Here is a 6,107-nt window from a genome sequence, read left to right as displayed (position 1 = left end):
CTGCGTTCAGTTTAGTTTGCAAACTACCTTTCCTCAAAACATTCGAACTCGTAACAGAGAAGAGTAAGAGAGTAAGAATTTGGTATCCTGCAGTTTTGTTTCCAGCAGAGTCAGAAAAGTGTCTAATTTTGACTCCACTATCCAATCGGACACAACACGGCTAACTCAGACACAACACAACTGTGTAGATACATGGGCATGTAGGACAGCAAGCGCCACAAGCCGGTTTATTTTGCTTACCATATGCATACAAACTCCGCTCTAGCATAACAATACGTAAGCATACTTAATGGTACTGACCTCCTAAAAACTTGTTAAAGGAAAAGTACACTGGGCACCTGCCGGATACGAAAACTCAAAACCCTTCGGGAATGAGGGAACGTATTCTCCAAACCCTATGCAAGTGCCACTACCCTGTGGAGGCTAAGGGGAAAATTTGACAAAAAAGTAGGCGAAGAAAGCTGAACCTAGACTGATTCAAATCCCTAACGGATCACTATTTGTACGACAAATTACCCATAATCCCCACCAGACAACCGGACCCAGTCCTCTGGTCCGTGCCGTCAAAATATCCATTTCTGCCAATTTCGCAGGCTACAACTGTCAGAAATAGCATATTTTGACTCCACTATCCAATCGGACACAACACGGCTAACTCAGACACAACACAACTGTGTAGATACATGGGCATGTAGGCCAGCAAGCGCCACAAGCCCCTATATAGACAGCCAAAGGTAGGGCTTGAGTCTGCGGATACATAAGTTACTTTTAAGATAGATTCAGGGGCCAGCGCCCTCTAAACATCAAGCTTAACCTTCAAAAAATCATTGACGTACATATTCTAGGCCTTCTCGGTTTTCTATCCACCATGTCTTGGAAATACACTTTCTTTCACATGTAAATTGGCCTCTAAGGTAGCACTTCCTGATCTACCGGACTGAGCGCAATAAAAAGAGTTGGGGAATGGATTCCAGCAAGGCTCTGAAACCAATTCACAACGTAAAACACTGCATTGATTAACAATGATGAATTAATAAGCTCGAGAAAATGCTGTAAATACAGAGCCAGATTAAAGGGAAAAACTGGAAAGGGTTGAGTCTACAACGTATCCCTTGCGAAGATCTTCCATCTATTGAAGGTTCTGTGATAAACCTTTGAGAGCTCCTGGAACCCTCGAGGCTTGGGCTGCCCGCCTCATCCGGTCTTACTATTGTAAAACCTTGCGGTTATTGGAAGTCATTACAGATAACCAAGATTCGGTGCTGAAAATATCTGAAATGAAAATAAGTGAAATTATATCACATGAGACCATCAGGTATGTAACATTAATTTCAGCCACTAAAATAAAGAACTAAAGAGAGCAAAATCAATCATCTAATAATACGTTATTGGCAAAGTGAGTAAAATCATTTCTTTACATGCGTCTACCAGGTTCGTTCATGCACACATTTTGCTCCACAAAGAAAACAATTCAGCATTTCTTTACATCTCATACGATGATACTTTATCTTACAAGTGGCACCAAGCCTGAAAACAATATTCCCGATCTTGGGAAATGACAACATTTTCCACTGACCATGGGCAGTTACAATCGTATCATTAGGGCACCAGGCCGGAGTGAGTATCAACATTACTTCCCGCCACGGGAAACTATAACAATTCTGCACCCTGGGCAAATATTACATTTCTGCATTTAGCACCTAGCCTGACTTCACAAATATTCTCCAGGAATTCTCGCCGTTTGCAACCTCCGAAAATCCGACGATGAAATGCATACATTCTACAACACAAGCAATCAACGCCTTTCCGATTGACAAATACAACACTTAAACTTAGACTAAGTGCTAACTAGCACAAAAATAGAGAAATATAAAGATCAAAATCAATTATCTAATAATAAGTTATTGGCAAAGTGAGTAAATCATTTCTCTACAAGCGTCTACCGGGTTCATTCATGCACACGTTTAGCTCCAAAAAGAAAACAATTCCGTATTTCTTTACATTTCTGACGATGATACTTGATCTTGCAAGTGGCACCAAGCCTGAAAACAATATTCCCGATCTTGGGAAATGACAACATTTTCTACCATGGGCGGTGACAATCGTTTCATTGTGGCACCAGGCCGGAGTGAGTGTCAACATTAATTCCCGCCACGGGAAACTATAACAATTTTGCACCCCGGGCAAATATTATATCCGCATTTAGCACCTAGCCTGACTTTATAAATATTTTCCAGGGATTCCCACTGTTTGCATTCTCCGAAAATCCAACAAGGATGACATTCATACACTCCACAACACAAGCAATCAACGCCTTTCCGATTGATAAATACAAGACTTAAACTTATTAGTAACCAGCAAAAACGAACAGTAAGATTCAGATCCAAAAATAATATTAATGCGTTCTTGCGCTAAGGCATCTAGCCTTCTGAAAACGCCCTTTAGAGCAGGTATTGCTAAGACTAATAACAAGTCTCACACCGCTTACTAAGAACGGTACAAAACCCCGTATTAGATTTCCTTGCGGGAACCGAGAAATCAATTCTCAGGGAAACAACTGTAAACTTCAGTCGGCCATTACAGAAAATAGCATTGCTGGCTTCACCCCTTACAGACAGGTCAGATATATGAGGTAGTATCATCAAATCGTGGACAAAGTCGTTCCAGTGAACTCGGTCTTCACAAAGACTAATCCAATAATGAGCAGATATCCAGAGCGGAACAATCAGTGTTTCTGCAGCTCCACGAATTCTCAAATGATTAATATCTGTCACAGTCAGGTACACAGGTGGACATAACCAAATTGTCTCATAAGCCCAATGTCGTGTGAAAGCATTAACACCGTTTGTCCCAGGGTGAAAATACCTTGAATTAAAACTATTAGCTTTCTTGTTATAATAACATGTAAATCTTTGAATAGGGTGAGGGCCCCATGCCTCATCAAAATATACAAACACATTAACATTGATTGTGTAGTCATCATAATCAACTATTCTGCTAATCTGATCAGCAACATAATTCAAATCACTGGGAATCCATGTAGGACCTAAACTGATAGCGTTAAGCGCACGACGATCAAAATGTTTTATGCAATTTCTTGTAAATCTGATTTATTTCATCCTTTGTCTATGATGGAAACTACATTCTGATTATCCGTAAACGAAGCAACGGTCTGAGAAGTTAATTCTTAGAGAAAGCTTCCAGTGAGAACGAGACTACCGACAGTTCTCTATAAGTGGTACTGCAGCGCCTCTCTGCGTCTGACCAACTCTGTCGAAACACCCTGCTTTTAAAAGGGATAAAACTGCAACACACTACGTCACAGTGATCCGACAGAATACATAATTCTAGGGGGTTTCTGTTTGGATGGCCACAATGGAATGCCATTCAATTTAGATACATTATTCTTCCAGAACTTCAACTCGCTAATAGCTTCCACGTTCAAATAAGCGTGATCATTCCAGGATCTGTTCGACTTAATAACAACACACGAATATTTGGACAACAGTCTAGTGACATTGCCAAATACAATTTCCCAACAAAATAATCTTGCCCGCTATGGTCGCTATTCGTTTCACGTGAAGAAAAGAATAATAAAAATTAGAACTACATAAGGTATTCAATGTCGGTTTCTAGACTTTCAATTCTTTTGTCCGTTGCAGAAATAGATGAATCATGTTAAAAACTGAGCCCAGCGAAGTTATGATGTGGCTGGGATTCCATGTGCATTTATCTTCATTAGGAAGAGACCGACTTTCAGTAAATCTGAATGGACTTGCAAACTAGCTATTTTAGGTAGGTGAAACGTTGCACCCGCCCCCAAACCGTCGTCTAGAAAAAAAACAATAGCCGTGGCTATAATTTAGTTAACAAAAAAGGGACAGTTGAGGGACCGAATGGGAGCACTAGAAATGAATAATGCTTGGTTGATGCGTCGGAAAAGGTCCAAGAAAATAATAAATATTTGGTATGCTCGGAGAAAACATCAACATGGTGATCTACGGACTTAAATCAAAAGTAAACAAATAATCGCAAGGCTAGATAACCTCTTTGGCAACAGCGATGTCTTCACATTTGAATATGTTAACGAAGAGATGCAAATTAATATGTCTAAGGTCTAAAATAAGCCTTTTCTTACTGCTCTTTTGAATAGATACCGATAATGCATTTACAATCTCTGGGGGACTGATAATTCCGCTATACAATTCAATTCCAACAAAATCTGAATAGTTTCTTTTACAAAGGGTGCTTTCGCTAAATCTGACCTATTATTGTTCAAAACTTTTGGAGTTGGAATGTAAATGAAAGGTAATCTATGACCAAATTCAGTAACTACGATTGTAAACTGAGGGCCGTCAATTACGCTCAAGTCAAGCAAAGCCCTTTCAAGTGACCTTTAACGGAACTACATATAGTGTCAATCGACTAAAAATCTTCTTCCAATTTTTTGATCACACACATTCAGATACGAGGCTGACTCATCAAGACATTCGGTATCCGAAGGATAGCAAACTGAGATAAAGCATAGACAAACATGCAAGCTGCTCAACGTGATAATCAAAAAATAAAGGAAAGAATACACCTTTAAAGATATCTTGAACCAGGCGTTGCCTTCCTGCAGCTTCTTCTATGGCTTGCTGAGTTTTCTGAACATCGTTTGATTCAAGGCTATGCTTCGCATCTTCGAAAGATTCCAGCAACTTAGTGGCGGCTTCATACTGATCCTCGTTGCTCTTCTTTTCAAGACCAATCTAGTCTCAGCGGTACGAATTCGTTAATTTCTGTATGTTTGTCCCGTGGAGTCTCAGTGAGCAGGACGCTTCAAAGTGTTGAGACTTAAGAAATCAACTCGGACATCTAAGTTAGAACATGCCGAATGTTCTGCTTAATAATTTCGTGAATTCTTGATTCTTTCATACCCAGAAATAGAGGAAAAACCGAAAAGAACGAGATGTTTGAAGAGCGGACCGAAACCAGCAAAGTTGGCGAAGAAAGCTGAACCTAGACTGATTCAAATCCCTAACGGATCACTATTTGTACGACAAATTACCCATAATCCCCACCAGACAACCGGACCCAGTCCTCTGGTCCGTGCCGTCAAAATATCCATTTCTGCCAATTTCGCCGGCTACAACTGTCTGAAATAGCATTTTTTAAACCAAGTTTTGCGGGAAAATAAACAATAAACCAAATTTGCTAACTCATCGTTGTACCGAATTCAAATCTCCAGGGATTAACATTCTTTGTGCATTGTATTTGCGTGTAAATGATATGGAAATACCTGGAGCAAAAAGTTTTATTCCCAAAGGGTTTGAAGTGGGTACAACGTTAAGTTAGCCGATTTTGATCTATTGTTTAGTTTCCTGTGAAAGTTGGTTTTAAAATAGATACTTTTCTGACGCTGAATTTGGGTAAATCTTGCTCTTGGGCGATAGAACAATGAATGAATGAATGCGGTACACCAAGAGTGAATTAGATTCACTCATACTTACATAGAACCAATTTTTCGAAAGGCACTGCCTTTCTTTATCAGGGTTTTACAAGCAATGACTAAGGTTTACAGAGACTTTACAGTATGGATAGTGATATGATATGTAACATGATAAAATATTTTAATGCATGTAACGTTCGAACCAACATGCGATGGAGGCTTAGTTTCTTGTCATGAGCCTCCATTTTATATTTGTTCCAGTGTCACGTGCAGATACGAAAATGAGCCTATTCGATGCACAAGTTTTCTTGCGCTCAATATTGGGGCGTCTCGGTCTGTGGGGCTGTTGATAGCGGTTATATTAATAAACACTGGTCGATCGTTTCTCGTTAATACACAAGATCTAAAAGGACCTTTGAATAGAATTCGGGTAGATCAGAAACGCAACATTTGATTTAAAATGGCGACAGATATCAGCGCATATAGTTCCAGGAATGCCTTTTAAAGGTTGGAAACTTACTAAAACTTTGATTTGCCAGACCCTGCACTATCCTTTTACTTCAAGATAAGTTAAGTAAAATCTATTTTAGGTTCAAAAAATGCCTCAAATGAGTGAATGAGTCGAGTGCTTTATTTTATGCAGTACATTCCTTTTATCACCTCAGAGGTCAGTATT

At 39.5% G+C, this 6,107-nt stretch overlaps 1 protein-coding gene across 1 annotated transcript in view; it reads left to right on the top strand.

The window, feature by feature from the left end:
• LOC137997844 (protein will die slowly-like) overlaps positions 1 to 6,107 on the top strand; it is a 63,236-nt gene that overhangs the window by 48,825 nt on the left and 8,304 nt on the right. The gene's annotated exons all lie outside the window — the stretch shown is intronic.

Source organism: Montipora foliosa, chromosome 3 (assembly GCF_036669935.1).
Source record: "Montipora foliosa isolate CH-2021 chromosome 3, ASM3666993v2, whole genome shotgun sequence".
In the NCBI taxonomy this organism is placed as follows: domain Eukaryota; kingdom Metazoa; phylum Cnidaria; class Anthozoa; order Scleractinia; family Acroporidae; genus Montipora; species Montipora foliosa.
The sequence above is the reverse complement of the archived record's forward strand: the minus strand, read 5'-3'. Positions and strand labels throughout refer to the sequence as shown.